The sequence below is a fragment of the Lactuca serriola genome, chromosome 3, assembly GCF_051521515.1.
Source record: "Lactuca serriola cultivar US96UC23 chromosome 3, Lser_US96UC23_V15, whole genome shotgun sequence".
Taxonomy (NCBI): domain Eukaryota; kingdom Viridiplantae; phylum Streptophyta; class Magnoliopsida; order Asterales; family Asteraceae; genus Lactuca; species Lactuca serriola.
This window is the reverse complement of record NC_136410.1, coordinates 224,218,121-224,239,109: the sequence shown is the minus strand read 5'-3', so window position 1 is coordinate 224,239,109 and position 20,989 is coordinate 224,218,121. Positions and strand designations below refer to the sequence as shown.

The following is a 20,989-nucleotide window of genomic DNA, read 5'->3' as shown; positions in this document are numbered from 1 at the left end:
TTAACTGCTTGAATTCTAAATTTCGGGACAAAATTTCCTTAACGGGGGGATGATGTGACAATCCAAAATTTAGTGTGTCGTTATAACCCGTTTCCGTTAATAGAATATTCTATTTTATAAAAGTTCCGTTAAATTTGGGGTCGACAAATAAATAAATGTTTTATTTATTTGTATTTTATGTTAATACCGTCGTAATAAAATAAATAAAAGCAAGTAAATTACATTTCCATTTAGTTGGAAAAAGTTTATTTTTATTACGACCATTTAACCGGGTAAAAAGTTTAAACCTCGTTGAACATAAGTATCGGGTAGTCGTATACCGGGTACAACACCCAAGCCTTATATAAAGGAGGGTGGACACTATTTAGAAACCTTTTACCACACTAGACCCACTTTCTCTCTCTACTCTCTCTCCTCAAGTTCGATTTCGCCTCAAAACCGCAAGTTTCCGCCTCCAAAACGTAAGATCCCTTACCCTAACTTGTTCTAGACATCATTTATTGTTGTTTTTAACTCAAAAATCGTTCATGAAGGCTGAAAAAGAGGAGTTTACAGCCTAAGAACATCCTTAGGCCGTAAACCCCTAAAATGTTGTCAAAAGTGCCAAATTTCTTCCCTTTAAGCTTAGAAACTAGTTTTGGACTTAACCTAGAAGTGTTTGAACCTTGAATCAACAATTTTTAGGGCTTGAAAGAGGGTTTACGGTCCAAGCACATGCTTAGACCGTAAACACCCTCTAAGCTTGCAAATCAAGCCCAAAACACTTCCAAACCACATTTAAGCTTAAGATATGGCTTAGGGACTTGCTAATTCGGACTTGGAACACCTAAATCTTGTCATTTGAGGGGTAAACAAGAGTTTACGGCCCAAGAATATGCTTAGACCGTAAACTCCCCTAAAACATGCTAAATGAGAGTTTAAGCCCCCTAAAGAGCCTTATACCCTCACTAGAACTTGTTAGGAATGAGCCAAGGACCTTGAAAGCAAAGAGTGGAGGTGTCCAAGAGTTTACTACCGTAAACCATAGGGTTTACGGCCGTAAACTCCTAAGGAGTGGTCCTTGGACCGTAAACTCCAAGGGAGTACACTTTTGGAACCTTAAACACCCTTATAGCTTTGTATATTGCCATAGAATCATTGCTAGAACCACAAGAGGCTTAAAATCACTCCCTTACACTCCTCCCATGAGTTTACGGCCGTAAACTCATGGGGGATGTGGTATCTCAACCGTAAACTCACTTAAGGTGTGTTTTAGAAGAGTAAACTCCATGGTGAGGTCTTGTACTCTTTCCTTACAACCCATTAGCATTCTAGCACTCAACCATAAGACCTTTAATCACATTAGGATGCCTATATGTGTATAATTAGAGTCTAAATCACTAATTACTTGTAAACATATGTATTCATATGTTACTAGGGTCATAAAGGGTGTACAAGTCTCTACTTGACACCAAACGCTCATCTGACACTTCCACCCGATCTACTCATTGCAGGTGAGTTCATACCCCTTAATGAACCTTTTTAAATGTTTTTACATGTTTTAGGGGGGGATGCAAGTTTTTATTATTAAATCATATGTGATTTACCAATTGTCATCAAAAAGGGATTTTCTACACTTTTAGCTGCTTACCAATAAAACTGTTTTAGTTGACTATCAAATGCATTTTTAAGATTTAAATTGTTGTTAAAATATTTTCAAAACTATGTTTAAATTACTTTCCTTTTCTTTTAAAATATATATATATATATATATATATATATATATATATCTACACTAATATATTTATATAAGTAAGACTTGAAGGACTTAGGACCGATAGCTCGCCTTATTTCCTGTTCTTGTTTGATGTGGTCTTAGGGTATCTGTTGTCCGTCCGACTGTCGTTGATTTCTTAGTTATATATCATATATATTTGTGATAGATATGAAAGTCTTCATCTTACCCGCTACCTTTGCTATTCAAAGGCATGAAATCATACACTCTAGTTAAGTATAATAGGCATAATTAAGATTACTGCTCTGTGACAGCCCAAGTTGTTCCGTTACATTTCCCCGTTACCGTTAACGGAATATTCCAGTTATAAAAGTTCTGTTAATTAGAGGTCGTCAATTTAATAAACATCCCAATTGTTTACATTTAAAATGCCGTTAAGTCGTGATAAAAGGAAATAAAAACACAGGACACACATTTCCATTCATTTGGAAAATGTTAAGTTTTATTGTTACGACCACTAAATCGGGTGTGACCAAAAGCCCCGTTTAACGGCAGTATCGGGTAAAATTCCACTGAACCCCGACTCGGAACCCTATATAAGGGTGAGTGGAGTCCATTGGAGACTTTTTACACTCTCTCTCTATACTCTCTCTCTAGACCCGTTTTCGCCCCGAATCCGCAACCAAACGCTTCCAAATTGTAAGTCCGCTTACCCTAGCCTATTCTAAACATATTGATCCATGTTTATGGCCCAAAATTCGGACTTAGAAGAAATGGAAAAGGATTTCACAGCCTAAGATCCTCCTTAGGCCGTAAACACCCTATTTAAGGCCAAAATGACCCAAACTTGTCCCCAATGGCTTGGAAATAAATAGAGGAATTAGCCTAGGAGTGTTTGCACATTTAAAACAATCATTTTGAGGCTTAAAAGAGAGTTTACGACCCAAGCACTTGCTTAGGCCGTAAACACCTCTAAACTATGTCAAAATGCCTCCAAAACACTCCCAAACCACCCTAGGGCTTAACACATAAATTAGGGGCTTATTCTCTTGGGTTTAGATCACTTAAACATTAAGAATTGGAGGATTAATAGGAGTTTATGGCCCATACATGTGTCAAGGCCGTAAACTCCCCAAACCAAGCCAAAATGTTGGTTTTTGTTCCCCAAATGACCTTAGACTATTTCTATAAAATGCTAGGAAGGATTTAAGGGCTTAAACACAAGAAATGGAGGGATTAAAAGGAGTTTACGGCCCAAGAAAGTGTCTAGGCCGTAAACTCCCCAAAACACATCCAAATGATAGTTTTAATCCCCCAAAATAGCATCACACTTCATTATAAATTGCTAGCAAGGTATTAGGGACTTTAAACTTCACAAAACTCTAAGGATGAGAGTTTACGGCCGTAAACTCCCTTAGGAGTTGTTCCTAGGCCATAAACTCCAATATAAAGCCCTTAGAAGCCTTAAAACCACTCATGCCTTTTGGGAAAAGTACTTAGAATAATTCAATGAGCAAGTAGAAGCCCTAAAACACCCTAGAACCCATCACCATGAGTTTACGGCCGTAAACTCATGGTGAGATGTCTCTGGGCCGTAAACTATGTGATAAGGGTTTACTCTCGGATAGCAAGCTCCATTCCTTAGCCATACACACCTTTAGACGCTACCCGGGACACCCAAACACTTAACCAAAGTGTTTGCCGCTCCTGTGAGTGCGTATATTTGTTTAATTAGTATTAAATATACTAATTGTATGTGAACATATGTTATCATATGTTAAATAGGTCATTGTGTGCATTCAAGTCCTTGCGTGACACCGAACGCCCAAACGGCACCTTCGTCGGACCTACTTACACCAGGTGAGTTCATACCTCTGAATGAACCTTTTAAATGTTTTTACATGTTTTATAGGGGGGGAATACAAGTTAAACATGCCAGCTATCATATCAATCATATGTGATTGATAACCCGCATGCACAAGATTTTACCACACTGTATACTGTTTTACCAAGTAGGAGACTATAAATGGTTTTCTAAAAGGTTTTCACTTGTTCAAGTTCTTAATTTTACTGTTTTATCAAAGTTTCATTTCAAACTGGTTCATGAAAGATTTTCTAAGGTTTTCAAACATATTTTACAAAAGAATACAAATTGTGGTTTTCTCCGGATATAAAGGTTTTTCATCAAAGTTTCGCTTTTACGACGTATACTTTTACCTGTTAAATACTGCTGCTTCGCTTATACTTATTTTATACTCCTACTCCGTAACGCTTTCACTTATACTTGTAGTCGCTTATACCTGATGGACGTTCATATTTATTCACACTCTTACTTAGTGATATGATCCTACTTCACTTATACTTGATATCGACTCTACTTCACTTATACTTGATATCGACTCTACTTCACTTATACTTGATACGCTCTTACTTCACTTATTGTCGTCTCTACTTCGTGATACGCTTATACTTATTCGACACTTATACTTCACTTGCGACCGCTCCTACTTCACTTATTAGACACTCCTACTTCACAAAAATCACTTCTACTTGATGCACACTCAAGCGTAGTTAGACGTATGTCTGTGCTTGTATAGATGCATATAAATAATGATTGAAGGACTTAAGAAGGCTTGTCCGCCCTATTTCCTTTTCTTCGTTGAGATGTGGTCTGGTGGGATCGGATGTCCATCCGAAGGTCGTTTGATTCATTAGTTATATATTATGTATACAAGCTTAGACATACGGGTTACTTCAGTCAATTCAGTTAAGAGTCTCTACCTCTAGTCTACACTTACATTAGAAACCCACTATTTAGAAGTCTCTACCCACTATTTGGGATGCATCTTCAGGACACGGCCTTCTCCGTCGTCTAGTTGGTAACCAGAGTCTCCTGTAGGGAGAGCGGACATTGTGTGTATAGATCTATACGGGATTGACAACCCCGCACCCAGACTGCTAGCTACAGTCCCGACCTACCAAGCCAATAGGTGACAAATGTCACATTTTAGACGTTTGTAGGGCGTCTGGTACTCTAGTCAGTATGGTTACGAGTATCTCGGGTTACCTTATAATTCATGGCTTTAAGGTAACGGTATTTCGCCAGCAATTTACACTGTATGCTGGTAACTCATTTTTAGAGTCACACTGTTTTGACCTTACAAGACGTATCTTTCATTTGATACTGCTAGGGTCTGTCTCCTCTGTTTTGACCTTACAAGACATATTCTTTCATTTGATGTTGTCTGGGGTCTGTATCCACTGTATTCACAGAATTCAATGTATTCACTGTGTTCACTGTTTTAGACCTTACTAGTTGGGCCTTTCATTTGGTACCTGTTGGGGTCTGTGTCTCCACTTGTTAGACTGAACCAGGTGTGTCGCTCGTTCGATACTTTCTTGGAATCTATGGTTCCTTGCCTTAGTCAGCAGTCCTCACTGCTGAGGCATATGCTATTCCCTGATGTCATTTGCTTTCCTCAATAATCAAATTCAGTATTTTGATAATGATAGCAATTTAGGGAAAACTACTTTTTACCACATATCACTGACCAGTCTTGGTAGAAGGCTGCTTTTATTAAAGAAAATATAGGATTTTCTGGAAAGGACTCTAATACACTGAAATCTCTTAAACTACTACTTTTATTAAAGTTATTTGGATGAAAACGTCACTAAATGCTTATGAACTCACCAACATTTGTAAAAATGCTGATACTCGCTTTTCAAATAACTTGTATTCTTAGGTTAGCATTAGACAGGTACACCTCGGAGCTGTTGATGAAGATAGCTTAGTGCCAGGCCGTACTTACTTATATTTACTTGTATTACTTTGATACCTTGTAATGTAACCATGTAAAATTATTCTATTAATGCAATGTTTTGTTGTACTTTGATTACTATAATGCATGTGTTGTGATACTTGACATGACGTCATCCACCCCATAACGTTTCCGCCGTTTCGGTTTTGGGGTGTGACAGATTGGTATCAGAGCATTGTTTATAGTGAGCTAAGTATATCAATTCATAAAAGATATACAACCTATAAACACAAAGGGATAAAACACTCTGACCAAGAATTATACTTTAAAATATAACCATATTTTACCAAAGTATAATAACATCTAGAATCTAAACACTCGAACAAAAGTATCACAAGAAGAACAATAATAAAAGTGTTCGGATGTTGAGCACTACATTCAAACCTGGGCAGTTATGTAATCGTAAACTGGGATAAATGTAACCTGATCAACTACATTTATCCGAGATGCGATGAACGTGTGCTTAGGAGTGATAGTGGTGTACAACAGGTCTGAAACTTACCAACTAGGATTGCTAGATCCAAACACAAAGTTAAAATACTATAGGAGTATTTTAGAATGCTGAAAGATTCACACTAATCCCAGAATGATACTCAGAAGATAAGAAACAAACAAGAATTAAAAGTACCATAGGGGTATTTTAGGAAACATAAACAACCTTGCATGAATAACTAAAAAGATCCTTATTGATATACCTACAACTACAGAGGGTATACTCCCAAGGTTATATATAATAAGGATCCCATAGGCTGAGAATGTGTGGTTTTGCTCTATTTCTTTTTCCTCGTTAGGATGTGGTTCTAGAGTAGTATCACATATTCGAAGGCCTATCGGATCTAAGCTATATATGATTTGTATACCCTGTGTAATCGTAGCAGGACTCGATATGGATCATACAGTGAAATGTTAATAATCTCTTAGGATTCTTTAGACATTTCCATTCTCGCGCGAACCCTGTAGGTAACCCTATCCACTCCAATACTCGGCAGAAGAGTTGAATTCGACCCCAAAGAGGTTCATTGAGAAGATTTCTTGTTCGGAAATAAATGAAGTGGGTCGAGACTATTGAATGCACCAAGTGCCCATATTCTTTTAGGGACAGTGGTGAGAGATTTGCCTAAACTTCCGAGATTCCAGCCATCCATCATGAAGCGGTGACACCCAGAGTCGGAAATCTTCTAGGTAATTGCTATACAACTCGCTATGCTAATGGGAAATCATCAATTGAAAAGTTTGTACATCTAGATTCCCTTAACCTAAAACTGTGGTAAGTAACGAACCAAACCGATAAAACAATGTTGCATACTCATCGGGAGTGTGTAAGGTCCTTGAACATGGATTAACGGGGCTTACGGACCTTGCGTTGTGGAGCCAAACACTCACAAATGTCACACACAAAACCTCTCTCAATCGTTTTCACTCTATCTCTCTTTATCTAGAATCTCTCCCAAATCTCTCCACGTATGTGAAATCTCTCCCAAATCTCTCTAAGTATGAGAAATCTCTCCAAGTATGTGAAATCTCTCCCAAATCTCTCTAAGTATGAGAAATCTCTCCAAGTATGTGAAATCTCTCCTAAATCTCTCTAAGTATGAGAAATCTCTCCAAGTATGTGAAATCTCTCCCAAATCTCTCCACGTATGTGAAATCTCTCCCAAATCTCTCTAAGTATGAGAAATCTCTCCAAGTATGTGAAATCTCTCCCAAATCTCTCTAAGTATGAGAAATCTCCCCAAGTATGTGAAATCTCTCCCAAATCTCTCTCAAAAGTTCCTTAAACTTTTTGTAGTCTTTCGGGCCATCCCGACCCTTAACCAGGTCAAAAACCGTTTGAAATGGGGTAAAAACGGATAAAATAAACTTAAGGACCCGAAACCCCTCTTAAGGAGTCGAACCCTCTTAAGGAGCCGAACCCTCTTAGGAACCGAACTTGTCAGAAGCGAAGGTGTCAGAAGCGAACTTGTCAGAAGCGAGGGTGTCAGAAGCGAACTTTTCAGAAGCGAAGGTGTCAGAAGCGAACTTATCAGAAGCGAAGGTGTTAGAAGCGAACTACCCTATCTCGGACCGAAGTTCAGCAGACCGAATCGAACCCTTCCTCTCGGGCCCGAACCTTGGACGAACCGAACTGACCAGCTTCGCTCCATTTCGCCTCTTGACTCACCCGCACCTTCGGTCCCAGCCTTCTAAGGACCAAACCTAGCCACCTTCGGCCCCCTTGCGAGAAGCCTCGCAGAAAGAGCATTTATTCCCGGTTTTCGACAACGATTTCATTTTAAACCCGTTTTTCATCATTTTAACGTGGCATTTTCATCCAAAACTTTATTTTAACATATAAGTCCCTATATTTATTAATTAATCACGTTTTTAGGGATAAAACCTTATCCATGAAGAGTGGGTGAAGTACAAAGGTGAGTGTTGACTTTCTTTGTATTATGACACAAGCAACCACCATACCCACTCCATGACTAACCCACACTCCTCCCCACCATCCCTAGTCACTTCCTTGTACCTTTCCATCAATCATCAGCCCCTCCCACGTTCTAAGAGCTGGAACAAATCAACCTCTCTCCTCATTTTCATTCATTCTCTCATTTTCCACCAAAAGATCAAACACTTTTCTCTCAACTCTTCTCTCCCAATTTCGAGATCTCCAAGGCATTTTCCAAGGCTTTCCTTCTCCATTTGGTAAGTATCTTCATCATTCCCATGATTATTTCACATCCTCCTACTCAGATCATTGATTTCTTACACAAACTCCATCATCATTGTGTTAGATCTTCGAACCTTCAAGACATCTTCTTAGTGTTCTTGAGTGGAACACTACCTTTCTCCATCATCCATCTACTGAAATCATATAAGGTGAGTTCATACCCCTATCTTTTCATGGTTTTTCTTAAGTCTTAAGGGGGGGAATACAAGTTAAAACACCAAGAACACAACAAAACTCATTTAACAGCCTTCATCAGAAAAGTTCAACTCCATTCACGGACTGTTTTGGTCGACTTAAACATTTTTGTTTTCAAAACGGTATTAGATGCAAATAGTTCAGGTTTATACATTTAAAATGAATACTTGCACATCTCCATAAAATTTTTCTACAATTTATGGTGATTTTTACAAAACAGCCTATCATTTCAAGAACAAATCCGGACCAGTCTGTGAATATGGACATTTTAACACACGTTAAAGACTTCCAAAAATCATGATAAAAATTAAGAATAAACTATACACATTTTAGGAACTCTCAGAATTTACGGATTCAGTTTTCGACTTCGTATGATTTTTCTAAAACAGCGCAGAAAGGTTAAAAAAAACTAGTTAACAGCTTATAAGTTTCATAACACTTTGTATTATGTTGAGCAAAGTGTATAACAATAAGTTCTAAATATTGAATGTGTTTCCTTATTAGTTTATCATCATAAATGGAAATTTAGTCATTCATGATAAGATTCTTCATTCATTTAGAACACATAAATTAAGCTATAATAAGCATAGTTTATAGATTCATAGCACTAATGTGTTTTCATAAAAGAGTTCTTATACATTACAAAAGTTTAGGATAAACTATAATAGGTATAGTTTATGTATCATTTACTTTTCAAACTTATTTATCAAAGGTTTTCAGTTTAGTTCACGTAATCTATTAATGAATAAATTTGTGAGTCATTCGCTTCGGGTTACTTCCAAAGTAACAAAGTCAAAAAGTCCTGTAAATTATAACCAGAGTCTCTTGTAGGGAGAACGTGATAGTTGTGTATAGATCTATATTGGGTTTGACAAACCCACACCTGAGCTGCTTGCAACAGCTAGACCGGCATGTCTGTGGTGACAAGTGTCATTTAACGGCGACGCCTGAAGAACGTCGTATTACAAGGCCGTCTATGTCAAGTATGGTTATGATAGCTCACATTCAGCCCAGTGGTTAAAGCTTCCACCATTTGGGTCATTTTATCCCTAGCCGTTCTCAACAAATGGACCTTACACCAACTGGATGTTAACAATGCCTTTTTACATGGACAGCTTACGGAGTGTTTATTCATGGAGCAACCTCTTGGGTTTGTTGATCCTCAACGCCCAAATCATGTGTGCAAATTAAATAAAGCACTTTACGGCCTTAAACAAGCCCCACGTTCTTGGTTTCACCGCTTAAGCACATTTCTACTTTCTAACGGATTTTCTTGTAGCAGGGCTGATACTTCTCTATTTATCTATAAACGTGGCTCATGTATCATGTATTTGTTGGTGTATGTTGATGACTTACTTTTAACAGGTAATCATGACGGGATGATCAAGTCGTTCATCACTCTACTCCACAATCAATTTGCTATTAAAGACTTGGGAAAGCTTAATTACTTTCTTGGTCTTGAAATCTCATATGTCAACGATGGTTGTTCCTCAGCCAAACCAAATATGCAAAAGATGTTCTTGAACGTGCTAAGATGCTTGACGTAAAACCGGCGCCCACTCCCTTGTCGCCTACTGCTACCTTCTCGTCGTCAGGTGACCCATACTCGGATCCGACACAATACCGCTCGATTGTAAGGGCATTGCAATATCTCACAATAACGAGACCTGATATCTCGTATGCAGTCAATCAAGTTAGCCAGTTTCTCCATGCTCCAACCATTCAACACTTTCAAGATGTCAAACGCATCCTTCGATACATAAAGGGCACAGTAACATTTGGTTTGACGTTCTCTAAACCCGCCACAACTTCCCTTCTCGGATACTCCGATGCGGATTGGGCTAGGTGTGTTGAGACAAGAAGGTCAACCTATGGCTACTCGATTTTTTTGGGAGGCAAACTTATTTCTTGGAGTGCCAAGAAACAACCCACAGTTTCTCGATCCAGCTGTGAATCCGAATATTGGGTCATGGCCAATACCGCTGCTGAAATTATTTGGATAACTCATTTGCTTCGTGAGCTCCACACTCTTCCTGCAGTCCGACCTACTATCCTATGTGACAATCAGAGTGCTCTCTTCTTAACTCAAAATCCCATTGCTCACAAGAGAATGAAGCACATTGACTTAGATTATCACTTTATCCGTGAACTCGTTGCTTCGGGAAAACTTCACACCAAGTTCATACCATCCAAACTTCAAGTTGCAGATATTTTCACTAAAAGTCTTCCTCGGTGTCAGTTTAAATTCTTCAGAGCCAAGCTTCGGGTCGGCCCTCCACCGCTCAGCTTGAGGGGGGATAACGACTCATCACCTTCTAGTAATTAATATGTGTAGGGGCTATTGTTGTATTTCTCTTATTTATTCATTCCTTTATTGTATCTTCTGTATCTATTTATAGATACCTTCTGATGTTATGCAATTCATTCGATTCATCTTACTGTCAGTCGTGATTATGTTAAAAACTTGACTTCTATACTACTATTGAATTTAGGTTCAAAATATGAGCTACAGTCGGGTTAAAACTTTAAATCAGGAGAAGTGTAGGGGTATATGAAGATTCGATCTGTAATTGAGAGGCATATGATTCTTTTATTTGGGGACATCAAAAGAAGAAACATTAAAAAAGGAGGCATTACTCTGTTACTTGGTAACAATGATTAACCCCCACAACGTGGGGGAATCTTTTCTAGTTTCATATTAGATTATATTTATTATTTGTTTTGTTTATTCTTTTCGTTTTTTACCTTTACAATTAAGATGTTTGTGCTAATACCAACAATGGTGCTTCTGACAACTCTATGACGAGGTAAAAGATTGGGAAAACAATGAAGTAATTTATAACCTATTTCTTATGCTATGGAAGTCATTATAATTTGGTTTGTTCACGGTGAGTTTTTGTTTCCTTCTTTTTTGGTCTTATATAATGTAGATGGTAACTAAAACGTGTTGGAGTATGCTAATACATAGGGTGTATGTGTCTTTGTTTTATGTTAATTTATTTGCCTAGGAAATTTTTACACATAAGATTTGTAATGATTATTAATTAGGAGTTGTTAATAGTATCATTATCTCAAACTTATTTAGTATTTTTGGTTGGTTTTAATATATTACCTATCCCTCAAGTGTAAATGATTGTGTTTCTTTTGTGTTTGATCCCAACTTTCAATTGTACATCCATAACTTTAACCTTGCATTTTATAAGTATTTTACATCCAACTTATAACGACATAAATTATAATGTATGGTTTAAATTATCTAATTTTCTTATGATATGAAAATATTTAATACATACTATAATTATTGAAAATAATCGTCAAATTCTATCCTTGTTCCACCTCTAAGAGGAAAAAAAATTATAAGTGTTATGTTATTGGGATTAATGTACGTCAGAATAGAAAGCAAACCAAACACATGACAAGATATCATGTCATATCCTCAAACCAAGCTAAATCTCAAAGGAAACCTAATATAAATCTATCTCGACTTCTTAAAATGTAACGTGTCATCTCTGCCGCATGGCACTTTCTAAACCCTCACCAAATGATTTTCCCGCTCATATAACGAAGAATGCTAAATTGCAATTATATTATATTAAAATTTTCCGTTTTCCAATAATAAATCAATTCCTGATTTTTTTTTTTTTGGGTACATCTCAATCGCTACAACAAGAAATTAGGAAATATTCTTTAAATTTGAATTGGGTCTACAAAATTACAATAGGTTAGTATCTCAACCGAGGCTCCTTTATGCATCTAATTTCCATCGCTTCTCCTTCCCACCATCTGTAACTCACCAAATCTAGTCGAGTTATTGGTCCCCATTACATAGTTGAGGTTACTACTCGACCTCACCCTGAAACCTGAAGACCCCTCTTTGGCCTTCTTATTATGTCTACTCATATTCAGCAGCGTATGTTTTTTTTTTCAAAATACATGTTTCAGATTCCTACCAGTGAAGTTTCTTTCAGTTATATGAGGGTATAGAAATAATAAAGGAGTCTTCTGATGCTTATTTGCTTATCCATATGTATTTTGGTCTCTTGATTTTTTAATCAGCAACTCTTTTTGCACTCTACCTGTTTGATAAAATGACTAAACCAAATTCTATAATCAGCAAACCATGTAAATGAAGTCGTGAGATTGATTTGTGTTTATGGTTGTGTAGAGTTTTCTATTTGAGTAAGTTTTAATGTTTGAAAGCTTAAATTTTCAAGGCTTTGAAATGTAATTATCATTTGAATTGCAATTTTTTGATTATAGGCAACGGTCTATTTAGTATTATTATCTATAGTTAACAAAGTACTTCCAAGGTCAAACCATATCATACTGTAATCTTTGTAAAAAAAAAGTCAAAAACCATAATTTACCATTTCAAGTTACAACTGTTGTGGTCAAATGGATTGTTATGAGTTGTGGAAATTGTTATGCCATCTGGTAGGTGGCCACGGAAAACCTTCGTGTACACCAACCCGGTGTTTCGTGGTCTTCCGTGTTCGTGGTCAATTGTGATGCACACAACGAATGGCAACGGCCAACAGGGAAAGAGGAGGAGACGGGTTCTGCACTTCAGAGGCAAAGAGATGATCAAAATTTTCTGAAATTGTTAGTTTCAGTCCCTAGATTTTCGTATATCAACAAAATTTACCCCATTTTTATTGTATTTTTGAATTTAAAAAAACAAAAAAAAAAAAAAAGATTTGGAGTGGAGTGGTAGTGGTGGGTATTTCATAGGTTTAGTGATAGCTAGTGGTGATGATGTGACACTCACCATTATATTGGTTTATGGTGGGTATAACGGATGGTCGTAGGGCAAAGGAATTTGTAAGTTACCATGGATTTTATGATCATGTTGTGTTTAAAAGTATATGAAATCCTCCTTATTATGAGCAATTGATTGTCGATTGATTATAATATAATTGTTTGTTTTATAACAAACTTAAACATAGCACATTTGAAATGAAAACTTTATAATGACAACTATCAAATTTATTCTTACGAATCTAATTGAAGTACCCAAACAGATTCATTGATCATATTGTCATGTATATATAATTTAAACAAATAAGACTAAGATTCAAATTTATGCTATTTTAAAAAAATAATAATAAAAAAAAAGAGTTTTCTTGTTGAATTTTATTTATTTATTTATTTATTTTTATTTTTTTGAAATTTGTTTTAAAAAGGTCGAAAGTTGGGATTTATTATTTTTGGTTTTATTTGGTTTTAACTATTTACTTTGCTATTTCTGTTGTAAGTCAACAGATTATTGGAACGGGGGTATTACAAGTCGCTTGGAGCTTAATTTATGTTTTCTTTGTACGGTTTTAGCAATATACTTTGGAGCTAGATTGGTGTTTTTGTTAAAACTTGGGCTTTCATGTTAAACAAAGATTTGCACATGTGAAGAAGAATGAGTATATGGCATTTTTGGTGCGAGTCTTGTGGTTAATTAAGATGTTTTCTTGTGTTAATATATAGGTTTTTGGTTCGTATTTGGATTAATTATGAAATAAATAATGTATTTTTTTTAATGTTCATTTTTCAATCTTCGTTCATGAAATACTTTTGAATGGACATAGACCACGACACGTTTGGAAGGACATCATATTTTGTCTCCATAGGAGTAAATTAGTTTGATGATTTGGAGTATGTCATTATGTTTATTTCACTTTTCACATTAACTATGTATTAATTATCAATTGTATGATTAAATAATTCTTAATCTTATTACTCCACCGTGGTTTTTAAATTTATTATAACCTAGTAATAGTAATAGTTTCTTATTTCAACCTACTTTGTAAACAGACCATAAGTCAGCTTCATTTCGAAAAATCTAAAAGAACAGATCATATGCACTTGAAAAATCTAAAAGAGGCCACGACTTCCATTTCGAAATAAAAACAACATTTATCTAGACAAAAAGAAAAAGGTCAACCACTTGTCAATAACCCCAAATTCATCGATCCAAAATATTGGCATTTACAAATAAAAACTAAAACTTTTTTAAGTTGAGATACTAACGAAAAAATCATAAGAATAACCTCAGTTTGTGTTTACTTAACCTTTTATTCGACATAAACTCTGCATTAAGTTTTGCATCCCAGCACAGCTGAACCAGTTTAGATGCTAAAGCCACATCATCCCCCAATATGCTCACCAACACTTGTGTTTCGCTCCCTCGAATAACCTACAAAACAAACAACTCCTTACAAAGATTAAAATATATAGAAAACCACTGTCGTTTTTATTTACCTGATTCTTAGCTTTTTGCTCTTCTTCCATTATAGTGAATACGCGGTCTATTCCCAAACAAACACCAACTGCCGCCACGCGTTTTGTACCAAACATGCCTATGAGATTTGTCATAACGTCCACCACCACCAATTGAACCGACTTGTGTGGCGCCTTTGAATACGGCTTCAAATATGACTCCAGTGTAATAATCAAGGCCTCTTGCTAAACTCAAATCAAGAACCACTTTGTCGAGGGTTCTGTTGTCCAGGCATTCAAATAGTTTCCCCAAGTCTTTCAATGCTTCGTTTGACGCGACGTTTTCTAGAAATATACTTTCTTCTTTTTTGAGTTGTGATAATAATTTCAAAGGATGGTCTTTTAGACACACGTATTTACCAATTTTGTCCACTGTCTCGGCAGCTAACCCCTTCTCTTCAATCTAACAAGGAAAAAATAAGGTCAAACAATGTGCGACACGCTAGAAAGATTCAACAAGGATAAAGGATAATAGTAGTTTCTACCATTTCCTTTTTAATTTGGTCAAATGACTGTTTGTCTAATTTGTCAATACTTGAGCAAATAGTTGGCATTTTGTGAGATGGTACACCACATATCTCTAGCATTCCATCCAGTAACATTCTATGGTTCAACTTTATCTGTGCATGGTGGAATGTCACTTAAGTATGTAGAAGAAAAGATAAGGAAATGAAAAAGTGACTAAAACACTTACCTCATAATCACCAATGTTTAGCTCATCTAGTAGTTCAACCAATGTTTACCTCAAAGTCAGCTGCTATTGTTTCATCACCAGCAATGTCAAAATCGCATTGATAAAGTTCACGGTGTCTTGCTTTAGATGGGTTGTCTCTTCTATACACTTTTGCAATTTGGTACCTTCTGAAAGATGTAAGACCATTCATAGCAACATATCTCGCAAATGGAACCGTCAAGTCATACCGGAGGGAACAAATCTCCCCACCCTAAAAAAACAAACAAAAACTTTGCCCAATGGCTATCAAAGGATATATATATATATATATATATATATATATATATATATATATATATATATATATATATATATATATATATATCAATCAAGAAACAAATAAATATTTTATCAAAGATAAAACATAAGCATGCATGGTATTATTACTTTGGCGAGCTTCGGAAGCCTTCTGCTTTCATTGCTTTGAACGACTTGTTTTACTTTCGGTAGTAGACTTTCAAAGTGGGAAAGGAAACATTGTGCCACTTTCTCCGGGAGAGTTGAGCATGAGCTGTCGGTTACATTGTTAGCCACAGACAGTAAATTATCTTTTATAAACTGCATCAAAAGAGTTGTGCCTTTTCCCATAACCTTCTTTTTCTTGTCCTTTTTATCGGGTTTCATATTTTCCTCATCAATACCCTCTTCCCCTTTCATACTCCCCTCCAATGATATAAACGAAATTGTGGCTTCCCAAGAAAGAATCTTTCTTACAGCCTTGGCCAAAATATAAATTTCATGCAATGATTCGACATACTTCTCTTCCAACTCAAACTTTGCAGCAGCCTTAATGGAGTTATTCAACCTGTCAAGACCAGGGCATCCAGCATTGAAACTATCAACCAAAGTAGGATATAAGTCATCATTTTCGAAGCCCTTTAGACAAATATGTGCTCAGTGCCAACTACTCTTGCCAAGATTCTTAAGGGCACGAGCTAGAGAAGAGAAGAGTCCGCTCAAATCCTCTCCATTTCCATTTGCGAATGGGGTAGAAGAATTCACTGCAATTCGAGTTGAAGAGTGGACTGATTTGTAAAGAGACCTTAAACGACCATGAACTATAGGAATGTAACTTGGTCACACTGTAGATTACCACATAATTTTGAGCCATTAAGTAAAACCTTCATAACATTAGAAACATAAGTCACGTCTTTATCAGAACAGCCATCACCAGAGTCTGTGAAGCTGAAGGCAGTGGAAGTGTCGGCCTTCAAGGCCTCGCAAGACAAGGCAGCAACAGCATCAGCAACTGGTGCTAATGAGGAGGCGGTGTGGTCCAGGAGAGCACAGATGCCAATAAGAGTAATAAGCGGCCAGGAACCTCTTAACTTATTAATGTCCTCATTCCCTTGAAAATCAAGGTCAATCGTGAGGGTTTGAGTATCATTATTCAGGATATCCAATAGCTGAGAAACAGCAGTGGAGGAGGATGATGATGATCCACCAAGCAAGTGCTTGTACAGGAGAAGAAAGGAAGCTCTGGCCTCCTCAGGGCTTAGAAAATCAGGGACAGATAGCTGAATCCTGGATGGAGCTGGATTATGTTTATTATTCAAAGGAGACGAAGATGAATCAATAGAGGCTTTAAAGTAAGAACCTGGAGAGGGGGCTAGAAAATCAGGGGCAGGTAAATTCTGTTTATGATTGGAAGTAGGTGATGATAACGCAGAAGGATCGGTTTTGAGAATATGAGGAGGAGAAGCAATAGAGAATTCAAAGACAGAAGCTGGAGACAGGGATGAGCCTTTTCCTCCTAGCGTCAATACGCGTCTCTCGCATGCCATATCTGCACAAAACACGATTTATTATTTAATATTTTTTCTAGGGATCCAAGTATTATATTTCCTGTAACATGTAATCAGTTTTCATCAATATAATAATACTATTTTAGGAATGCAGATAGGTTTCATTGGTGAAATCTTTTGTATATTCACATTCTTTCAGAAACAATACTAATAAATCTTCACAGTTATTCAAACCAAATCAAAATCTTGTTTTTCTGTAACAATTTCAAAGTTTGCTCAAACAAAATCAAAAACTTGCGTTTGAAACCCTAGAAACAAAAATATCTGTCAATACTCCGTTCACAAATCACGTAGAGACACTGAGGTCGTCGTTAATTGGAGGCGGTGTTGAGTGTGCTGTAATCGCGTATCGCGTGTCCGACGACGAGAAGGAAGAAGGCTTGCAAGAATGATAAACCCTGGCTAGGGGTTTTTAACTTATTTTATTACTTCGCAAGTCATAAACCCTTTAATTGCAAAGGAAAGAACCGAATCGGAGAAAAACAAATAAGAAAAGAAATTTACTATTTAATGAACTCTTATTAAAATCGAATGGAATTACAGGTAGTGTTTGTTTTTTGTCTGCAGACCTGTGTGACCCTTTTTTGTTAGGGGTGAGCATGATGTGGTTTGGTGCGGTTTTCAGACCAAACCGAACCGCAAACCGCATGGTGCGCTTTTTGCATTCTTAAAACCGTTGGGTGCGGTTTTGCAATGGTTCGGTTTTTCGGTTTTTAAATGCGGTTTCGGTTTGTATCGGTGCGGTTTCGGTTTTTAAACCGTGTTAAGAATTTGGTGCAGTTTTTTTTATGTTTTTTGGTGCGGTTTTTTAAAACTGTAAGAACTGACAACCATGTGCATATAAGCTTGTATTGTGCTGTTTTTTTTAATACATTCATTTTCAACTCAAAACAAAACTACACCATCGAAAATTGTAAGTCGCTTAAAATACAACTTGTGACCACTCTCACAAACTAATTAATGATTGAAGGTTGATTGATTTTGACTTAATTTGTTACAAACTTATTACATGTAATCGATTAGTACGTTTGGCTAACAATAGAACATTTCTTTTGCACCCCATATAGTTTTATACAAACACAAAATAAACATATAATAAATATATTATCGTTTATAACTATTTTAAATAGCATGTATATAATATACATTGATTGGTTTATTACTATACACGCTTGCGGTGCGGTTCGGTTTTGGTGGACCGGTTTTTAGGATAGAAACCGCACTGCACCGTTGGCCTTCGGTTTTTGCAAAAATTAAATCCGCACCATTGGTTTTTGCATCGGTTTCGGTTTTTCGGTTGCGGTTTATTGCGGTTTTGTCGGTTTTTCTTTAGTCGGTTCAGTTTTTGCTCACCCCTACTTTTTGTCTGTGCCGTGTAGACATTAGCCTTCGCAGACTGTTTGTTTTTTAAAGACTGCATACATAAAAATGTATGCGTGCCCTCTTCTTGGCGCAGATGTGGACTGGAGTATTCTAACATCTTCAGACATCTTCTAGCTAAAACACACACACACACACACACACACACATATATATATATATATATATATATATATATAGGGTTAGGTTATTTTGTTTTCACTATCTATTGTGTGCATGTATGATTGATTCTGGACCAATCATTTTAGTTATTTTAAGAAAGTAATTAATGCATATTATATGTTGAAGATATAATGGATATTAATTACATCTTCAGCATTTAATATGCATTAATTACTTTCTTAAAATAACTAAAATGATTGGTCTAGAATCAATCATACATGCACACAATAGATAGTAAAAACATTTAAACCTAAGTCTATATATATATATATATATATATATATATATATATATATATATATATATATATGAGTAGGATCAAATGAGAACACCTAAAAGGTTGAGAACGCGAGAACAGATCTGAACCATTTAAATACTTAGATCTAAGGTTATTATTAAATGGACTATTTATGAAAAATTCTAAAACTAATGGTATTAAAGTGTAACTTTGAAATGATCAGAAGGGCATAATAGGAATTGAAACTTTATCTATTTCCTATAATTTCTCACCCTCTCACCTATTTCCTCTCATCTTTCTCCTATTCCACCGTCTCTCTCGTCACTCTCTCTCTATAGGGTTTTATAACAAATCCGCCTCCATCATAAAACTCACGCCATCATCGATCTGGGCATCACCCAGTATTACACCATCACAGACCAAAAAATCACAGACCCAAAAATCGAATCTATATAACTCTTCTTTCTCTTCGATCGACACCACGCACAAGAAAAAATCACAGGTAATGGTATCAATTATAAAACTCGAAATTGGACCTCTTCTCTTCTTTAATCGATCGTACCCTTCTTAAATTCTCTTCTTTCTTTCTTGAAATTGATCACAGGTTCTGTTATATAGAGTGTAATAACAAGCCACTAGTTGACTTTTGGTCCTTGACTGATCACTGAAAAGGAAAAATAAAGGCAGAAGATTTTTGGCCTGGTGGTTCAGTGATGGCAGACCCTTACCATCGAACAAAAAAAGAAAGCGATCGAACAACCGCAGTCAAGAAAGAAATACGAAGGCAAAAGGAAATTGGGTCTGGTGGTTGCTGATCTTTCGTCGAGAGATTCGTGATGTGGGAGGCGTCTCCGGGGTCGACGAGACCGAAGAACGAAGACATGAAGAAGCAGCGAAGGTTCGATCGTTCTCATCCGGCTGTGAGGTGCGAAGGAAGGAGGTAGTACCCTCGACATTTGGCCAGACCGAAGAAGAGAGAGGGAGAGACGGAAACAGGTAGATGGGGCAATCAATTTCCTGTGAGTCCCTTCTTCGTCGCCGGTAGTAGCGAACTAGAGAAAAATCAAGCAGTAACAGTCGCAATGAAGAGGGGGCTGTTTGGCTTACTATTGTTCGATTCTTATAGGTGAATAACAGTGCATTCATGTGTGAATAACAGTGTATTCATTTGTGAATAGCAGTGCATTTATGTGTGAATAACAGTGAATGAATAGCAGCGCATTCATGTGTGAATAGTAGTGTATTCATTTGTGAATAACAGTAAATGAAAGTATTTATTTATGATTAGAGGTATTCATTTATTCAATTCTGAATAACAGTGTACTTATTTCTTAATAGCATTGTATTCATTTGTGAATAACAGTGTAAGCATGTGTTAATGAGTATATTTATTTATGATTAGAGGTATTCTTTTTATGAAGAAATGATAATTTTCACACTCTTTTTATTTTCAATTGATTAAAAAAAGAAATTGGATTACTTGTAAATTGATGTGTATTTATTTGTGATTGGAGTAGTATCAGATTTTTTGAAAAAAAAAATCATTTATGAATACAAATGTACTAATTTGGTGTTCGATTTCTATTCATTTTTTTAACAAAAAAAAAAAAAAAAAAAAAAAAAAAAAAAAAAAAAAACAACATGAAATAGGAGAAAAAAATTGTTTTTTGTAAGAATTTTTTTTCAATTTTAAAATAAATTTTGGTAAAAATGATTTTTATATTCCATTAATAAGAAAAATAAAAAATTAAATATTTATTTCTTTTTTGGTAACTGATCCTAAATTTAAGGGAATTTGATTGAATTTTAGTTTATTTTAATATAATTAAAATATATATTTAATAGTATGCCCTTATATATTGATTGGTCCAGAATTGTTCTCGCGTTCACAACCTTTTAGGTGTTCTCATTTGATCCTCTCCCTATATATATATATATATATATATATATATATATATATATAT

The 20,989-nt window shown here is 36.0% G+C and overlaps 1 pseudogene across 1 annotated transcript; it reads right to left on the bottom strand.

The window, feature by feature from the left end:
- Positions 1–14,319: 14,319 nt before the first annotated feature.
- On the bottom strand, positions 14,320–17,639 carry LOC145093631 (histidine--tRNA ligase, cytoplasmic-like; annotated as a pseudogene). Its single transcript, XR_013702972.1, has 5 exons — positions 15,828–17,639; positions 15,402–15,651; positions 15,193–15,327; positions 14,690–15,110; positions 14,320–14,624 (listed from the first exon to the last, which is right to left on the bottom strand). The product of XR_013702972.1 is annotated as a histidine--tRNA ligase, cytoplasmic-like (transcript).
- Between the last annotated feature and the right edge of the window lie 3,350 nt (positions 17,640–20,989).